At 39.9% G+C, this 20,980-nt stretch overlaps 1 long non-coding RNA gene across 2 annotated transcripts in view; it reads right to left on the reverse strand.

Annotated features, from left to right (window-relative positions):
• The window catches only part of LOC147651627 (uncharacterized), a 52,016-nt gene extending 49,838 nt beyond the window's left edge, over window positions 1-2,178 (reverse strand). For both annotated transcript variants that reach the window (XR_015273723.1, XR_015273724.1), the window contains exon 1: window positions 2,020-2,178. This is a non-coding gene — a long non-coding RNA (uncharacterized LOC147651627). The remainder of the gene's footprint in view (window positions 1-2,019) is intronic.
• Window positions 2,179-20,980: the final 18,802 nt, after the last annotated feature.

Here is a 20,980-nt window from a genome sequence, read left to right on the forward strand (position 1 = left end):
GTGATTTGCATTCACATGAGAATCTGCAAAAATAGAGAGGTATTTATGTGGTAGGAACAAGATGCAAACAGCCCCTTCTGTTCAAGCCATTTCTTGTAGAACTGTATTTTTACCTTATTTCCCCAAGACATCAAATGGAATTTTAAGAAATAGTGTTACATAATGGTAATGACATTGCAAAGCAGAGCTGCCCTACCACTTGCTCTAGACTAGACCACTGTGCTTTTTCTGTACCTCAGGGGAAGTAGTCTGGCAAACTATCTTGTTCTGTATCTTTTTGTACCCATTTTTACTTCTAAACAATCAACCCTCTGATTTCCTTAATATAAAAAAAAAAAATTCTTCAAAATATATTCCTACACTGTTGCCAACCTCATTAATGCAAGCTGAGCCCTTCCTACATTTCCCCTCACGCTAAAGCTTGCCCCCACCCTGCTGCCCCTCTCAGCACCAAGCTTGCCTGAACAGCCATACAGAAGCATACAAATGCATACCATACAAAGACACAAGGGGTAAATTTTCTTTCAAATACAAGCCATAAGAGAAGAGATATTAAAACCCAAAATCTTTAGTCTCAATACTGGAAAAAGTCCAAAGGGGCGGTAGTTCAAATAAAAGATTTTTTTTCTTAATTTGTGCTGGAAATTGGAAAAAATAACAACCATCTGCTACTTCCAGTTCTCTTGTGGACACTGTATCGAATGATGCAACATTTTGCCTTTCAGTATTTCAAAAACTGCACAGGGATCTGCAGGGGAAGCTGAGAGAAGGAAGGGAAAAATGTGACTGAAGATGCCCCCCAAAGTCTGAGGTCCAGACAGCTCAGCAAGGAAGCTTGGACCTGCCAAGAAGGCAGCGAAGCGACACAGCAGGACCCACCAGAGCCACAGAGCCAACAGCCTGACTGCTCAACAGCTCACTGCAGAGAGCCTTCCTCTGAGCCAGGGCTCAGTGGAAAATAACAGCAAGGAGCTCAGGAACAAAAAGACCACTTGGCTTGAGACCATGCTCCAGGCAAAGACTCTGCTTCTCCACGAGCAGCTTGCTGCAGCCCCTCAGTGCTGGAAGCAGCTGGTCCCAGCGAGCTCCTGCCTCCCACCAGCCCCTGGCACTGCCCAGAGCCCTCCAGTGCCTCCAGCTATGCGCTGGTGCTCTCTGCCACAGCTGACCCACATTCCTGCAGCAGGCCAAGCTGAAAGCAAGTTGCACAGTAGAAACCTTTGTCAGCACCTTTTTATTCCTAGCACTGGCATATTCCTGTACTGAGTACCTAAACGTGAACTCTGCTACTTCCAGCTTCCAGTATTTTAACTGCTGTAGATTTGACACAAACATTTGGGATTGTGCCCCAGAACAATCACAAAAACTGTAAGAATTCCATTTAGTAAAGCTAAAGAACAAATACTAATAACTTTAGTGTATTTGTGTAGGTACATATATGTATCTGTATTTATGAGAAGATACCAATATTTTCATTCAAGGTCCACAATAGCCAGAACTACCAAAACTGGCTGAAGCTATCAAACACAAAAAATCCCTATATAAACTCATTAAATAATATTTATAAATAATTCCAGAGCATTATCCATGACACTTCATAAACTAGTTCCAATATTCTGTGGAAACACTGAAGAAAAATGCTCAAATTGATATTTATTAAAATTCTCATTAAAACACTACTAAACAAATAAGCTGTTTTCACCTAAAGATTTCGTTAATTTTGTGAAAAATATCCATTAAGAACTCACCAGACTACATCCCTATTATCTTTTCAACTTTAGTAATATTTTATTACAATATAAATGGAGCATAAAAGTTGAAGACAAAATTCTAATAAACACACACACAAGCTTTTCATAAAGATTGCAGAAAATAACTCACATACCAAAAAAAATCTTAACCTCTAACAAAACCAATTATGGTTTCATAAAAATAGTCAAGAAATAATATTCCAAAATGCTTTCATGAAACATTCCTGTTAACACCAGACAGCTTCATAAAGCACTAAGAAATACATACCATAGCCATAACTCCAGAAGTCACTAAAATCAGCTCCAGTACTCATAGTAAGTGTCCTCAGTAGTTTTGACAAGACTCTCTCAACATCTTCTTATAGAACCCTCATCTCACCAACCCTTAAGTCCTCTCACAAGCCAAAACAAACCTCCCCCAAGCCCCATCACATTATTATTCTGCAGCTGCTTATATACTCACCCAATTTGTATCTGTGATTGAAATCAGCAGCAAGCAATTAAGACTAATGATGATCAGGTGATCAGAGTCTCCCAGAATAACAAGGGCCATGACCAGCACTCTCACTTAAGGCACCTGGGGAAAACAAACAAACAAAAAACCCAACACCATGCTGGACCCCAGCATCACAAGCCTTTCTTCACGAAGAACCCAGGTTTTGATCAAGGACTTCACTTTTATTCTGGAGAAGCTGGAGCTTCACTGACTTTCACAGGGCAGCAGGGACTAGCTCACTAAACCCCAAAGAGCTGCCAACATTTCCTAGCCAGAACCTGCATGAAGCAGCAGGGCTCCCACAGGACACTGACTCCACGGGCAGCCAGCCATGGGCTGGGCAGACCCATGTGCTCCAGGGTGCCCTGTCAGACACCTTGGATCAGGTGGCAGTGGGAATGGCCACTGTGAGTGGAGGCTGGGGCTGATTCCTCCTGGCTCCACAAACCAGACAGCTGAGCCCTCAGAGAAGGTGATGGTACCTCTGGGGAAAAAATAAATAAATCAATAAAAAATTGAAGAAAGGGCAAAACTCTGTCAGGCAGCAAGAAAAAAGGGGAAGAAAAATCCCTGCAACCACCATGGTCAGAGAAGGAGGGAAAGACAAGAAGGTCCTCCAGGCATCCAAAGAGCACAGAACCCAGAGAGAAGCCCACACTGGAGCAGGTGGAGAAGCCCTGAAGGAAACCCCAGCCTGTAGAGAGGGCACACAGGAGCAGAGACAAGAATGAGGAGGAAGGAGCAGCAGATAGTAACTGTTATGAAGTGACTACAATCCCCTATCCCCTCTATATTGCTCACTGTGTTATTTCATTTCCTGTGTTTGTGGCCATCCAAATCTAATTTAATTGGCAATAAATTATTTTCCCCTAACTAAATCCATTTTTCCTGTAATTGTAGTTGATAAGTGATCTGGATTTTGTCTCAACCTCTAAGATTTTCATTTTATTTCATTTTGCCCTCTCATCCTGCTGACAAGGAGAATGAGGGGGCAGCTAGGTAGGCATTTGGTTGTAGTACACAGTCATCCCACTACATATCTCCAGCCAGCAATCTTGATGGCCTGATCTTCCACAGCCACCACTAGTTTGCAGTAGTTCTGCAGAGCTGAACATTTGCTGAAAACCCCTCTAATGCTATGTGACGCTTATTTCATGGCTCCAGGTGCAACACCATGGTGAGGAGGACAGATGGATTACACTGTCTCTTCCCCCGCCCCACCTGAACCTCCTGTGGGGGTAGTAGGGGAACTAGCAGTGTTGCTGCAAAAATGGTTGTGTAGTGCTCACAGAGGGGTTGCTTTACAAAGTCCTGACCATCTCCCAGTGAAGTTTCAAGTACCCATCCACAAGCCTCTGTATGTACCTGCATTTGCCTCAGCCAGTCTTGCATCACATTGTTTTGGGCATGCAGCAAACAGGACCAGACAGTCAATAAAAATCCCAGAGCTAGGGTTCAATGGATAACAAAGGAGAAATATGAAACTCATGAATTTATGAGATTCCAGCATGTTCCAACTACAACTTGCAGATGGTTTGGTGGTTTCTAGTGGCTATGGGGAAGAATAACATAATCCACAGACATCAGAAGGGTGTGACGCCAATTAAGAATACCAGTCACTTAATACAGGAAGGCTTACAGTCTAAAAATAAATATTGACTGTAGTATGACTGGGGTTGGTTTGTTTCTGTCCATGTGTATTGTCATCTGTCTTCACAAGCCACAGGAATTCAGCACAAAACAGACTGCCAACTTTGGAAACCCACACTCCTGTTTCCTCATGCATGGACCATGCATAGAGGATGCTGAGCCAAATTCAGTGTGGCAGGAGGGCAACTGGCTGAAATTACTTCTCAAATTTGAATGTTATTTAAGCCATCAAAACAAGGATTCTTAGGAAGTTAAAAATTTAATTCAAAAATGTATCCATAGCTCTAACTTCCAATGTATCTAGAATCAGTTTTCAAAGTGGACATAAAGAAATATTCAGCTATACGTATGTCATTCCTCACAATTCCTCACAAATCCAGCCTAAAGAAACTTTCAATAAAGAAGTTAGACTACCTTTTCATGGGTGACAAGTTTCCTCTGTGCTTAGAAACAAATGGTACTCTGGATAGAAGTCTGAGTCAATTAAAAAAATGATAAAAGAAGACAAACAGTGAACACTCACTCATTGTACAAAAAAATTATAATGGAGTGATCACTGAAAACCCTACACAGGGGAAATTGTACTGACACAAAGATACTTTACTACTTAGTTCAACTATGCCTTGATATCCTGTGTTATTTATTGATATTCTGCATGCTGACCCTTTCCTAAACTTTAACCTTGCTGTGAAAGTCCTAGTAGCTCTTATTCAACCCAGTTATCTACATCTCAGCCATGGGCAAAGACAGTTTACTTCACTTGATGTCATTCTCATTTATCTTTGCATTCCCATCAGCCCTCAGAAAGGCTCATGGGGCAGCCCCTGGCAAATTGCTCAATCTTTCCTCTTCCTTATGCCAACATTTTAAAGGTTCCCTTTGATCTTAGCTGCAAGTCTAGGATGAATAAACCTCACCAGACCAGCAGAGGCTACAAAAACAAATCACAAGTTTTATTATTGCTTCATTGTCCTCAAGGACCCTTGGCATTTTGTGGAGTCTATCATCTCACAAGCACTCTTTCAACTCCAGTTAGTTTATATTTCCAGCCCTGTTCAGAATAACCCTGAATGCTGGCAGAAAGTCACATGAACATAAGTAGACTTGTTAAAAAAAATATATATTTAAGCATACACAACATGCTCTAATTCTTTAGTTATAAATAGCATGTCTTGTCTTCCCTGACTGAAGTAATACACCTTTCAACATCTTCAAAACAAGCCAAATTACAGCCCTGATCCAAATACCCTCTTTTTTTATAGCCAAATTGTATTTCTGTTGTGAATGCTTTGCTTAGGTGAAATTATCTTCAATTTAGCTTGCACTATACTTATGAAGTCATGCAGTGGTATTTTTGCATTATGCTTCTGCAGATATTGAAGCAAGGAGATTAGATGGATAAAGGCATATTTTAGCCTCTAGTGATCTGATTTATATACTTGGATACATTATTATTTTTAGTTATACAGACTCATAAGTATTCTGAAAAATCAAATTAGAAACAGATACTAGGGTTAGGAGAAACTAGAAGAAATTTAGTGCACCAATATGAGAAATAAAATACCCTAAATCCAACAGAGCCACCAAAGGAACATAGGCATTAAAGCAATTGGGTATTTAGAACTTCTTACTGCTAACATTTTACAGTTTTAAAATGTAAAAAAATTATTTTTTGTCTTTGTAATCAATATTATGCATCTGTCTTCTGCAATTTATATATGCTAAATGATTCTTTGTTCTCCTAAATTGAAAAGAGCTTAAGAACATTTTTTCTTAAGATCCTGGTTTCGAATAAATGTGGGGTTATATGTAGAGGAACTACCTAAGCAGAAGAAGATATGAGGTCTGAAGATAGAGGTATGAGCCCAGACAAGGGGAAGAGAACTGGGGATGGCAGCAGGGCCCATCCCACACCACCTGACACAGAGAGCAGGGCAGCTCTGGAGATGGCAGCCAGCTTTAACCAGGATCTCCATCCATCAGGTGGATTCAAGGTGATAGGGCAAGTCTGAGGCCAGGCTCACTGGTCAATGGGTCAGACACAGCCTAGAGATTTCCAGACAGACCCACAGTGACAGGACAGCTCTACCACCATGCCAGGAATCCCATGTGAGGGCAAGAATCCATGGCCAAAGATAAGCAGTGCCTAAGGTGGAGAGCAGCTGGAAGCACTGCTTAAACAGACACTGGCAGCTCAGGGTTGAGTTTAAATCCTGCTCCTGGGGTGGAAGGCCCCAGTAAGGCTGGTCCAGGCTCTTATCAGTGACCCAGGACACTCGACAGTGTGAATCAGGGGGAAGGTGCCCTGTTGAAGCTCAGTGTTGGCAGAAGCATGTTGCTCACCCTGAAGAACTACAGCTGGAAATGAACAAATTTTAAGGTGTTGTCAGTGCTCTATTTATCATGGTGTCATTACAGGGAAATCAGAAAATTAATCTTTAGTGAACAAGGAACAAATTAATTTGCTATATCTCTCAGTCTGTCTGAATCCTATTTCCATGACAGTTAAGTAGCTCTATTAGGATTTAGGGTTTCCATCCACTTCCTCACCTACCGCTACCACCCCTCCCAGTGCTTGTGTGGAAAGAATTTTGCTCAAATGACAGCACAGCTCCCAGCAAAAAGTAAAAATGAAAGGACTTGGCTCTTTCTACCAGGATGAGTTTCCATTAAGTTCATTCTACACCACTACTCAAAGTGTTTTACAAATCAGACAGGTGGTTTTCTTATCTACAAGACTTTTAGAATGAAACCTAGATTGTGCTCATGTATAAATGGAAAAAATAAAAAAACTCGAAACCCAAGGAGAATCAATCTCTTCCAGAATCAATGAGGTCTCTACAAAGGCAATTGTTTTATAGCAACCAAAGAACCAATAAAATTCAGAGAAAGTTCCATCTGGCAGATGTGTCTAATAAACACATATGTTCAGATGGCTGAGGTTGTTTATATGACCTTCCATCCAAGCAATTTCTCCATTACTGTTTTATCTTTTAGTTGTTGTGTTTGGCTGTCAGCAGGGTTTAAATTTTTTTTTTAAAATAAAGAATTCAAAACCAAAAAGACAAATATAATACAGTCACTATTCAATCCATAGTGATTCCAGCAGAGTTTCTAGCAAAGCATGCATTTATAACAGTGACCTGAGCTAACTCACTGGGCCCAGAGGAGAAAGGTCACCTTCTTATTGAGAGAGTTGTATATTTTCTGTACCCTGCTGTTGGAGCCATTTGGAGAGACTGCAGATGGTGAGCTAACACAGTAAAGAAAAGAGGAAGAATTCCAAAACCTAGTCCAAAACTCTTTCAGCACAAAAAGCCTATCCTTAATCCCTTGCATAGTTTGGTTTAATTTGAGCATAAAATGGTCTGACCTTTCAAATATATTTCAAAATTAATTTTCTTTCTATTTCCATCATTTAATTTCCACAGCACACAAACTTATAGGGAGCAATCTAACCTATACAAGAATTAGCATCACCCAGCATTTTAATCTGTGAAGTCTGGAACAATCAACTCACAGTAACAGTTTGTTTTGCAGTGGTTTGAAAATGACACAATGTGCAGAAAGTTTCACAGCTCATCAGTTTTAGAACATTTTCTAAACAAGTGCTTGTAATTTAAGATCAATTTTAATCTAACTCATGCATGTTTTCTAATGAAGTCAAATAGTGACATAATAATTTAAAAGATATTATTAATTCCCAGTTATGAAACCAATAGCAAATCTATAAACTCTAACACATTTCCAACAGTTCTTTCTTTAGGGCTTTTGGCTTAACACCAAAGGCAGATTTTTATTTATCTTCAAACACTGAAAGTGATGTGTCACAAATGGAAGAACTATAATTTTAGTTGCATGTGTAAATCAGTTTGTTTTCTGCAAATTTATAGCATTTGGAGAACACATTTGGAAGTTATGCATAGCACTTTTTAATAGACTGTATTTATTAGCAGCACACTTCTGAGTGAAACTGGCATTTATTCCTGTTTCAATTTCACACTTCTTATTTGCTAGTTGTATTTTAGCCTGTCCATACTTATATCTTGAGTTAGCATGATGCAACCAAATTTCTGCATGCAAATTTCAGTGCAATGTTGTCCTAGTTTTAACACAGTTGGAGAACAGATACAACAAATGACTCAGGGATATTCTGAGCAGTGGTAAACAGAAGATAACTGCTAGTGCATGAGCAAGGCCATTATTTCCCTGTTCCCTTATAACTTAATTTAAAAATTAAAAGTGGATAATTACTATATGACTCTTTTGTCACTGTCATGAGACATTATGTTAAGACAATAGCAAGCATTTCTCAAAAACCGTGCTAAGACTATTTTTTTCTTGTCAGTTTATGTTTGAAACAACTATAAGCTTTAGTTCTCAGTTCTGGAGTTTGTGAATGTTTATGGAAGTCAACAGTGTTTGTTTCCAAGGGTGAAGGAGCCACAGAGCCCATACCTTTGTCTTTTAGAGCACTCTCTGCAAAGTACTTATGCCCTTTAACACCTGAGTGTGAAGAGATGTTGAGGGTCTGTTATAAACGGGTTTGTGAACAATGCAGACCCATGATATGCCTTAAACAGACACATCTTTTGAAGGGATTAAAATCACCCTGCAGCAGCAGTCACACAATATTTAGCTGTGAAATGCTGAGTGACATCAAGAGAAAGCCTCTGAGATGTTGAAAAATGAAGTAGTGGTACTTGTGAGACCGTGGGGTTTGAGTTGCTGTGAATGCTACCCAGCCTTAAGTTAGGAGCTGATACAACATTCAAAAAGGAGTTACAGCCACATTCTCTTTCTAATCCCCAAGGCAAGGGTTCTGTTGGAACATTTAACTTGCATGTTGGAGCAGAGGAGCAAAGATTGTCAGAGCTCTGTGTCTGACCTTCCAGCCTGTCAAGTAGAAGAACAGATGTAAGAAAATAGGAAAAGACTGAAAAGCAACTGTTAAATGATGTAAGTTAAAAAAAAAAATCTGATGGACCTGGATAAAAATGGCAGTCTTTTCCCCTTAGGCTTGTGCCTCTAGAATAACCTCATGGAGATAGGGAGCAAAGTTACAAGGAAGAGATGTGCTGATAGGCATGGCCCTACAAGAGTTACTATCAATTAAATCCAACATGTAATTTACCCAGTTTCAAGTTAACATACAAATCCCAAGTGTGAAGGATTTCCCTGCGATATTAGCTTTGGCTCACAAACTTCAAGAGACTGAAGGATCTGTGTAATTCTTCCTTTCAAACTGAGCATTTCTTCTACTATTTGGCCCTTTGCTGCTGCCACAGCCATAAAAAGCCGATTTGGCAACATGGAAGAGAAAAGCAGCTTTGGTATGTTTGTTTTCATTGCTTTTTTCTCTTGGTTGCTATATTACTGTGTAAGCATGACAGATAATATTTTGATATGCAATCTCATGAAAAGAGAAAATTCAACTGTAGTTAAAATTTAGCTTGCATTCAGAATCCCTGAAATTTACATCAGTCTTAATCAATACTTGGAAAAGCACCTGATGAAGAAACTATGACATGTTTCTACTCTCATCAAAACTTAGAGATAAGGCAGGGAGAAGAAAGGCTTTGCTACAAAACTCCACAGAGTAAAAGAGCATTTAAAACTATATACAAGTCTTTTGTTCTTTATGTAGCTAGTACTAACCCAAAATTAATCTGAGTCCTAAGAATAATCCAGATTGGCAGTGTGATGTAATCAGAAAGAGACCAGTCTATCAATCAAAAGAGAAAGCAGAGGTTTGCACAGTCATTGAAACTTTCACTTTGTGGAAAATTCTTCTTATGTCTAAAAAATCAGTGCTCTGTTTATCTTCATCACAGCACACATTACAGATCTTTACATTGGACACAAGGCTCCATCACTCATTATTGCTGCTGTTGTAATTCTGTTTCAAAAGGCTCATACAAACGCTAATACAGGGAGTTTGTCTCAGGCTTACAGTGCAGCCAAGGCTTGCTTTAATCTGTGTAGTATCACAGCAGGTTCCAAGGGACCACTCAACCACTGATAGGCTGAATGAGTGGGATGCAAACTTCTCCATGCCCTGCCTCATCTCTGATCATGACCTAAGCTGCAAACTCCAAAGGTATTCCCAGAACACGGCAGTGACTTTGACAAACTGGCTCAAATCCTAAGAGGGCAGTGCAGATCTGACAGGGTCATTATTAATTTATTAAGTAATAGAGAATATGTCAAAAGTGTTGGTGGGTGCTGAAACAGGGCTCCGTGTCCTACTGTTACTGTTGACACACCCCGTGGCAGTGAAACTCTAACAAGAATTAGCAGCATTTGCCCACTGGCCTGCTGAGTATTTGTGTCATGCACTAGGCATTAGCAGGGAGAATTTTTAAAAGGAGAGTTAGATTACTTACATCTTAAACGACCACAACTCCCATTTTCTCTAGCTGCTAGCGATTTTGATTAGGAAAAATAGCTGACCCTCTTACTCCTTGCATAATTAAAGAATCATGCTGTTCTTCCTGTGGTTTTTCTTGCTTATAATTTTCCATGGCAATCCATTAAGTGGTACAGTATTAACAGGGACCTAGAACACCAAATTTAATCAACACTGCTTCTCACATATCAACATTTATGCTCAGCAAACTCTACATTAAATAGTGGCTTTACTGAATTATCTGACCTTTCCCTCTCAAGTCTGCACCTCCTAATGGCAAGTTTCCCTCTTTTGGTATAAAATATTGGCAAGGTCAAATCCCACCATATCACCTGCAAATTTCCTCAAATGGCTCACAGAACTGGCCTATCTACTTGTACAAACCATGACTGCAAATGTATTTGGATTATCTATATATTTGGTATTCATGAGGTTTACAGTTCTAGCTTGTAGCCAGGAAAATTGCTTTGATTTTTTGTAAGTCTCAGAACAGAAGGCAAATAAAAAATATAATATGTTTACTACCACACACAGTTCTTTAAGCTCCTGCTACATTTCCCCTGACAATTCCTTTTCCATCAATCTTCCTGCCCTTGGATATCTCCTTGACATTTTCTGCCATGACAGCAAAGGACATCTTCTGGTTGACATAATTTAAAATTCCACTAAAGAATGTTTGTTTCTTCTCTTATACTGAAAAGCAACTCTATTGCATGGGCCAGAGCTTATCTGGCTCTACCACTTCAGCCAGTACCAGGAGTGGGTCACACCCCAGGAGCAGGATGACCCCAGTTGTGACTAGAGCACTTGCTCTAAGGCTTTTTGGCTGTCAGTCTGGGCTCTGAGGAGAAAAGGATGGGAGGGAGGTCTTTTGTATGGGATAATAGAAGATTTATTGCTCTGGGGAATTTTGGGGGCCAAAGACAGAAAATGCAAGTGTGCAACAGCTGAAATAGGGAGGTAGTTCAAAGGGAGGGTACAAAGCATCAGCTAATCAGAAATATCCTGGGGAGGGCAAAAGGCAGGGTTCACAAAATCATCATCCAATGAGGGAGGTAGAGGGGGAAATTGGGTCACATGGACTAATCAAACATCCAAACTTAGGGGATTTCCAAAGTGGAATTCAAAACATGTGGTGGGGATAAGGTAGGATTGACAGGAAACTCATGGTAGATTGACAATGTGGGGTGGGAGGGTATAAACCATCAACCTGGGCAATAACAGAACATACCATTAACAAGAAACACACAACTGGACTTCATTCCTAGGTCTGAGAGAAAAAAACATGAATAAATCATCTTCATATTCAACACATCATGATTTTGTGGCACGATGGGTAGGTGTGCCTAACCAGAATACCTCCAAGTGCCCATCACATTATGCAGCAATTAGAGAATATATATTAGGTCTGTAACATTACTGATTTGCTCCTGGAATTTGAGCATAACTGAAGTCTTTGGAAACAATTCAAGCCCTACCAAGGGATCTGACCAGTCTTCAAGAGTGTAAACAACCACTGGCAACCTCAGCATGTATAAATACTCTTTGTCTCCTTCTCTGAAAATTGTCTGAGGGGCAGAGATAAAAAGCAAACTGCAGTCTCACAGGCTGGTGCTGTATTCACTGCACCTGATATGTGTGTCCTAGCCTGTCCTCATTAGCCCTCTGCATCCCCAGCCCATGGGGACACCTCTCTTCAGACATTTCATCAGGAAAATAGCAAAATCACATTGGAGGTTTTGAAAGTTTTCCTTCTTACACTACAATTAAGTGTCTCTCATCTCATATCCAGGTTGTTTGGTTTTGGCTGGACAAAGATTTTCCACACATAAAGTCTACCACAGGAGTTTGTAGCACTATTTTTCTTCCTAAAAAAACCCTGCATAGACAGTTTCATCTAGGGGAAGTTTCATTTATTTTGATTAAGAATATTGAAATCTCTTTTTTTTTTTTTTTGCCCCCTTCATTTTCTGTCTTCATACCATATTTTAAATACCTGACCTGAATTTCAGTAGGATGCTGGCATGACTCTGGGGCTCCCTGAGGAACAAGAGAGTATTTCAACCCTGGCCCATCACTGCTTCTGGAATACTAATATATTTTGCTGCATGTATTCCAGTCCATTTGATAATTATATCCACATTATTAGGTGAAAAATGCAGGACATAATGCAGAGTACAGCTGGCACATTTGCACTTAAGAAAATATAATTTATACTAGAGTCAGTATCACACCCTGCTGGAATTTTAGCAGATTTTCCTTCATGGAGAGATTTTTAATAGCATTTTTCTATTGGTTCATTTTGTCTCTCCATGACATGGGAGTAAAGAAATCACATTTTAATAAATGAGTGCTGGTTTAAAAGTCAGTAGGGTAAACCTGTTTTCTTGATTTAGTTTACAATTTGAAAAGGTTTCAACAAATAAGGTACAGCAAATGCTGAAACAAAATAGATTAAAGAGGAAGTCTTTTCTCCATAGAACACAGAATGACATTTACAGATGTACATTCACAGCACAAAGTACTAAAAACTGGGTAAGGGCAACAGTCTGTTCAGCACCATCTTTGATACAATTTGCTCTTTTCAAAGCTTAAAATCTCAATAGGTGACACAGAAGAAAAGATTGTCTCCTGTGGACAAGTGTAGCAACGTATCTGAATAGCTTGGGCCATGATGTGCTCCAGCCAAACCATATTTAGAGTTTATTATCAGGCCCTCTGGAAATTCTCAAGGTTGCTGAGACAGAGGACTATTCTAAAAATAAGAAAGAAGAGGCTGGAAACCAAGAAAACAGGACCACAAGAGCCAGATAAGAGAGGGCAGTTGAACACCTGGACTGTAACCTGTCCTGAGCCTGAGGGATGCGTGCAGAGCGTGTGGACAGGACAGGGGCACCGATGAAAAGATGCGTGATTGTGTGAAGAGTAGTTTTAGAATGTATAAATAGGTGTGTAATGTAAACAACAGGTGGCTTCTGTGAAATCATATTGGTTTGTTGTCCAGAGATCCTGAGCTCCTGAAGACAAATATCAGTGTTTTGGCCTAGTCAGGCAGCAAAGGAAGATTCCTCTGAAGCCATAACAACAGATGGGTGACAAGTGTGTTTGTCCTGGATGCAGAGTGAAAAGTGCAGGTAGATGTAGCTGTGTTCACTGCTCTCATTGCCACCAGAGAAGGCAAGCTGCCTGAGTTTTCTCCTCTGTACAGTTTCAAGGAATGTGCATCAGAAAGAGTTCACAAAGACCTGCTACTCTGGCAGCTCCATGAAGCAGATGTAGAGGACATGCCTGGAGAGCAGCAGGCCAATGCTATCAGCACTGCCACTGCCAGGGACAAAGGACAGCCAGGAATTCCCCACAAACTGCCACAGCTTTGGTATTCTGAACAGACACAGCCAGAGAAGATTCTGAGAAGCAGCCTCCAGGGATAAGCCATGTTTTGAAAGCTAAGGGAGAAATAAATAGTGATGATCAAGGGTAGGAGAAGGCATTAGAAGGACAACGCAACCTGGAACTTGACCATTAAATAAATAAAAAATTGCTAAAAGAAGTGAGATTGCAAAAACCTGTTCAGTGTTGATTTAGGAAGAGCAGGGGAACAGGCTGTAAAAAGAATTCTCAGAAATGTGGAAGCAAAAGCATGGGAAGACCTGAGGAAAACTTGAAAATTTGTTCCTAGTCAGAAGTGATTTCTTTTAGTGTGGTATGTGACACCATTGAATGCTGACAGGACAGAGACAATCACAGAGCTTTTCTTTAAGAATATCTCCCTTCTGTACTACAGCTTCCTTGCGGTGGGAATCATTTGGACGAGACAAACCAACATGCACAAGTCACTTGTCAGCAGAGCAATTGAACTCACAGTGCCTTATGCACTGGCAGGCTGCTGTGTGCACCCGAGCTCCCCAAGGCACCTCCCTGCTGCACTGCGTTTTGCTGCTGTAGCATTGGCATAACACAGGTCTCAGGAATACAAACCTTTAGAGGTGCCTGGACACCTTCAAATCCAGAAGGCTTGTCATCTTCCCACTAATCTGTTGTACAGGCTACTTACTGTACTTCGTAGAACCGATCTGGGGGAGCTGAAAAAGCTATTTGTTGTCATAGAAACAGCAGGACTTCGTGCTACTGTGGAGGCTGATATGTAAGGGTATTATTGTTTGGCCTTTTTCCAGGTAACCAGATTGAGAAATGCTTAAAAGTTTTTTAAAAAGCTCCTGAAATTTTGCCAAGTAATCAGACCTACAGATTCTCACACAAACACATTCAAATATTTACTAATTGTTGTGGGAAAATCTGAAAATTCCTGTGTAAGGGAAACGCAGTTGAAAAAATATGTTCGTGACCCCAGAAAACAAACAAGCAATGGTCATCTTGTAAGGCCGCAGAAAATGTCCAAAAATCTGAAACCAGTTATGAAGAAGCAACTAAAACTACAGCCATTGTCTTCAGTCCCCTCCGCTTACTGAGGCGAATATTTTGAAAGCCTATAGTTAGAGCAGTAATTTAGGTCAGTCCTGCAAAAGCAGCTATCCCAAGGCTTACAGCTGGCAGAAAGCACCATTCACTGACCCCACTGACAGGGCAGGCAAGGGGTTTGTGACTTTTCTTTTACTTTCTGCTCTTTGCTGCTGGAGAACAGCACCGGTAAATCACTGAACTGCATGCTGGGAGTGACCAAACCTCCTGGTGCTGCAGGTGAACTGCTGTGTTCCCCTGGTAGCTCCACAGGAGGACAAGTTTACAGCCAAATTACAGAGTCACAGAAGCATTTAGGTTGGAAAAGACCTCTAAGACCATCGAGTCCAACCCTTGACCAACCACTGCCTTGTCAGCTAAACCACAGCCCTAAGTGCCACATCCAGTGGTTTCTTGGATACCTCTGGGGACGTGACTTCCCCACCTCCCTGGACTCCCTGTTCCAATGATTTCATCGCCCTTCCCATAAACAAGTTCCTCCTGATTCACTGGCCACAGAAATACAAGGCATGTGTCTTAGATATCACTTACTTTAGACAAACAAATTCCTTTTACCAGAATATCTTGCTTTTGTTTTTCTTACATTTTTTTCTTAAAATATCTTTATCCTCCATTTGCAGAACAGTATTTCTTGGTTACGACAGAATTGAAAGATAAGTCTCAGGGTGTTGCTAGTTGAAAGAAAAGGTGAAAGAAAACTATTTGGCTTGGCAAATGAGTGCATATGTTAGGATAGGTAATGCAAATATTTAGCTGTCTGCTGGACACAGGTGGGAGATAGAAAAAAACAGTTTAAATTATAAAGGTCTTAATCCATCTGCATAGAAACTTCACATTCTTATCTCAGCAGACCAATTGTCTCTCCATCTGTTCCAAATAGTTCAAAATCTTGTCCCATTTAGCACAGAAATCACCACCTCCTTGCTGTAAGCCATAAAAAATTATCCAAATGGCCTTACATGTCCTGTGTGGAGAAAAAAATAGCCCTGTGGCTTGCAAACAGCCTGTCTCTGTCATGCAGGTATGACATCATCTGACATCTCTGAGTTAACATCCAGCTGGTCTATTGCCCCACAAAAATATTCTCCATTTTTCTTACTGAAGTAATGTGGTTCTATTACAGAATACACCTTACTCTTCTCCCATTGCCACAGAAACAGTCAGAATGCCTTAGGAATTACAAATATGCAATTACTAAACTTTCAGCTCTCTCAGGCCGTGAAAATGGATGGATGTGACACTAAACTGAGCCATGAAAAAAATAAAGGAAAATGGCCAGAGGAGCAATTTGTGTGGGAGTGCTTGCCTTAGATTTAATTTCTAATTTTTTGTTGGACAACAGCCTAGGGCTGCAGCCAGCCAAACAGCCTCCTCCTATGCCAGATCCAGCATCTATCCTCTATTCCAGCTTCCTTTTACAGGTTTAGTCCTTCATATTTAACTCAGTTGTTAGTTACAGGAGTAATCTAACGTAATGCAGAAGACCATAAGCCTTTGGGAAAAGACAAGCACGTGAAAGACAAAATTTTCAGTAAAAGGCTACTAATTTACACTGTAAACACAAACAGAATAGCAAGGTAAATAAAAAAAAATAAAAAAAAAAAAATCTGCCATTTTCTAGATTCTCCTTCTCTTCATTGGCTATTCAGACAGTTGCCACTTGTTAGAGCTTAATAAAACAGAGGACTGGGAAGCCTGGGGTGATTTTATTTCTGAACTAACCATAGAAGAGAGAGGCTTTTAGCCTAGGCTCCTCTTCAACAGCAACCCTGAGTGACCATCAGCTGTGGAAAATGCAGCCCAAGCACTTTTCCTTTCCCACCATATGATGAATCAGTACTTGTTATAAGTGACTAGATATGCCAGTGTTTTCCAAGAGAGGAGAGGTCGTGACTCTCAAAGCCCATGAGTCTGGGTCATACACTTGATTATCAAAATAATCCCCTTGTTGCCAAAGCCTGGGATTATGCAAACAGGGGAGTGTTGGTTGTTCTGCTGCATCTGTAGTTACTGACATAGACTGCAGCCCTTCACTGGGTGTCACCACAGCACAGATGTCTGTCACTGTGATTTGTAGACATTCTGGTGCTATAAATAGTAACACCAGCATGCAGACAAACACAACAAAGTCCATCTGGTTTTGGAAATATCCCTCATTTACTGATATTCATAACAACAGCTACTAACTGACATTGTACACTTTCGATTGCCAAAGTCACAGAAGTATTTTACTGTGATGAAATACATATATCTGGAGTCCCTGAACATCACTTGGAGACATGGAATGCAATGAAAATACAACCATATTGCATACATACATTTAAAGAGCTGTAAGTTAAGTGTCTTCTTTTTTTGATACACTTAGCTAAAACCTGTAAAAAAATTCAGGTCTGTTTCAAATACAGAAAATAATCACCTGGGGATTCTGATACTGACTTAGGTCCCAGAAACTATAGGACATGTTCACTGCAGGACATATGAAGCAAACTACAATGACATAGTAAAAGTCATAATGCTCCCATTGTATGCATTTGTGCCTCACATGAATATGAGAAAATAGAAAATTTGTTCATGTGAGCACTACTTCAGAATATTTTCTCAAAGCAAAAAGCAAACTCTTGGCATTTGCATGACAGGAAAATAGAGGTGATCTGGATACAAGAAACATGGAGTTAGACTGAGACACAAGCACCAGGTATCACTAGCTGAAGTGAACATCTGAAATTTCTCTGCATGACAGTTGCAGGATTGTAAAATTCCTGCAGCTACAAATTTTCCTTCTGTCAAGTCCTTTTCCTGGCTGGGGAATCAGTTTTCTGCAGGAAGCAAATTAATCTCACATCAAGAGTGACATCCTTCACTCTCCCAGAAGGCACAGATTCTATGTGGGAAGACACCAGGGTCATTCTGGTGAGATGTCGAGAAGGAAGGTCAGGTAAATTGCTTATAACTCACCAAACTGAAAGCCACAGATCCAGAGATTACTCAGATTGTGCTTCAGGAAAGAAGTAATGGGTGTCCAAGGGAGAAGCATATGCTGGGTCATGGGATGAGTGCTGCAGTACCAGCTGGAAGAAATCTGGCAGGAAACTTGAGGATAATCAGAATCTGCAGCTAAGGAAAAATAGAGAGTAGACTTTGCACAATAGAGAACACTGAAAGTAAATGTAATTTCCCCATCCTTATGTATCATTTACATAATACTAGAAGATTACTATCCAAAGAGGGGAAAAATTGGAAAGAAAACAGCCAAAGTCATGAGATTAATGTTAAAAAAAAGGTTCACATCCACTAAAGCATCAGCTGAAAAGCTGATGTTGCAAAATTTTGCTCACTTGTCCTTACTTTTATATGAAAAGCTTGTTTTGATTGTACTTCATCTTCTTTTCACATATTCATGGTCTATATCTGCAATATCTAAAACTTGATGTTCCTGTTTTCACAGTGGAGCTTTCCTTTGCAGATAGTAGAGAGACTGGAAAAGGTGTGTTTATGTGCCCTCTGCTGGAAATACATAGAGATCAACTTCATCGTGGATTCAGCAGTTACACACCCACAGACTGGATTTTGTTTAATGAACCCAGTCAAAATAAACTTTATCTTGGTTGTTCAGTATTGGCTTACTCTTCTATATAAATTCTGGAATTCAAAAACTGGGGTAAATAAAAAGCATCTCTGTGGAAATCAAGGAAATTATGCTTTAGAAAACCATTTAAGTGAATGCTTAATTATACTGTTAGAAATGGAACTAGTAAAATTTACATTGCCACATTCACAGGCAGAAGCACTGCATATACCAGCCACCACTAGGACTGTGAGGAAGCAAAGGACCTGCCAAAAACACCAAATATATCCAGCCCCATTACTACACTTACCCTTCTTCTGAAGTCATTCCTTCCCATAACTGACATTATCAGAAAATATTTCTTTTCCTTAAGAGTTTGCTTCTATTCCTTGACTTCAGTCCATGACTTTTTGAGGGTTTCTTGAGGGAAGACTCACACAAGGATTCAATTATCTGACTGAAACATATATTTTTCCAGCAGTTTTGCAATAACTTAATAGTTAAAATAACAGCAGTCATAAGAGAGAAGATTTTCTTGCAGTCTTGCAGTGCTACTACTTTTTTTAACCCTGGTCCAGCTGTGCTGTTAGGCCAGCATCATAACCCAGAATTCTAGCTAGCATAGGAAAAAGCATGATTAGTTCAAACTGACAGAAACAACCCACTAATTAACATGCAGATTGTATTCTAAAAATCACACCACTTCTTTTGCCTGCTCTGCATTTTGCTCATCTCCTATAAGTTGATTCAGACCAGGCAAACGTCAAAGATCCCAGATGTTTTTTCCAAAAACAACCTTTATGATTATGAGGCATATGAGCAGCATTGTTCTTTGTGCTGCACTCTGTATGCATTTGACATTAATTCAGTTAGTCTGCATGGTAGTGGATCTTCAGCATTCAGATGGCGCGGATTATCATCATGAAAAATAGAAAATACTACTCTGGCCATCGTGCAGCAATTCTGGGCTTGGCTTCATCCAGTGACTTTAACCTTTGTGCTTTTTTTCTTACTAAATGGAAACTGCATCATATTCAAAACTAACACAGATGCCTCCTAGTTTGGGTTTTTTTCTCTACATGATGCTTTGATCGTGCTAGTCTTATATCTATAAAAGAATTTTTTTTATAATTTGCTTTCCTCAAAGTAAAATTTCACACACACAGCCCCAATGAGGCTGTGACTGAATTGCATCCTATGGGCTTCAGATTCATAACAAAACCTACAATGCAGAGACATGGGTTGGTAAAGACATTTAAATAAAACATTAGCATGTCCTCTTCTACCTTTCATGCTGTTATTGTAAATTAATTTTTAATCAGTTCCTACCCCAGATACATCCCCCCCTTTAAACATACACTCATCACATACTGTTAAAGGCATTTCTAAAATGGCAATTTAAACAGAGTGCCAAAGCTACCCCTTAGCAGCCCTTTAATTCATGTTTAGCTCTGGTATCAGCATCAACCATGATGCTCTTCCTTTTCACAAGGTTCTAGAGGGGTATTTGCACTGTGCTTTGGATTACAGTCCATTTCAGTCTTCTGAGCTTGCTGGAAGGGATTCTCTATTAAACAGGAGGCTTTCAGAGCTGCAAAGAGCAGTTGGGAATCCATCTACCACACATATTTTAGGAAGTTTCTCCTAATATTTTATGTGTATCAAAACATACAAGTATTTTTAAAAGCCAGTTTGCTACACTGCTGTGAAGTTGGGTCCTGTTCTGTATGATTGAAGCTCTCTCTTTCATAAAAGCAGAGGAAGAGGTCAATGATTCCTAATACATAAAAATGACAAAAGACACAGCTAACATTGCTTAGCAACTGTCTTTCCATTCTGAACTCTCCTGTTGCTTCTCATTGCCAGATTTTAGACATTTTGCCTTCATTTATCACTGAGTTTTCTGCATCAGACTAAGTGCTTGACTTTAGGTTTTTGTAGGGATTTTTGCAGGGGAGAGGGGAGAAGGAAAAAAAAGAAAAACAACCAATCAAAAAGACAAAGCAAAAACACAAAGGAACTCAAATCACCTTCTCATTTCTGCAAATTTTTCTTTCAATGTGAAGTTCTAACATCTCTACCTTTGAAATGGGTCCAGCTAAGAAGTATACTTTTGTTGGACCTGGTCACCATCAAAACCCTACTAAATTTTTTAAAATCTTCATCAATGCTAATCCATAAAAAATGCAATGGACTTTAGTGGTTGAAGTTTCTGAGGAGTCTCTCCCACCTAGCTCATTCCAGCACTTCCTACCAGGCAATGAAACCATAAAAACAGCAGCAACAGACAAGGCTGCAACACCCAGGATGGGACTTCCCAGGAGTCCCTTGTCAAAGTCAAGGCTCCCCTGGGGTGCAAGGGGTACTTGGGGCTTTCTGATTTCTTCAGTGTTTGGCTTTACAACATTAACATTACATCCAGGTAGCCTTTATGAAGTGATTGCATGATAACAGTATAAGATGTATGAAAATATATGTGCATTTTGCAAAAACATTTAATATTGTTGTTATATTCTCTACCAGGACAATTTCCACTGCAATCTTTAGAGTCTTGCCATAAAAATGAACACTAACAAAATTAAATATTTCAGGTTAACAACTGTTTCAAAGCACCTAAGGTGAGGTTCAGC

Source organism: Cyanistes caeruleus, chromosome 9, assembly GCF_971803275.1.
Source record: "Cyanistes caeruleus chromosome 9, bCyaCae1.hap1.1, whole genome shotgun sequence".
In the NCBI taxonomy this organism is placed as follows: Eukaryota; Metazoa; Chordata; class Aves; order Passeriformes; family Paridae; genus Cyanistes; species Cyanistes caeruleus.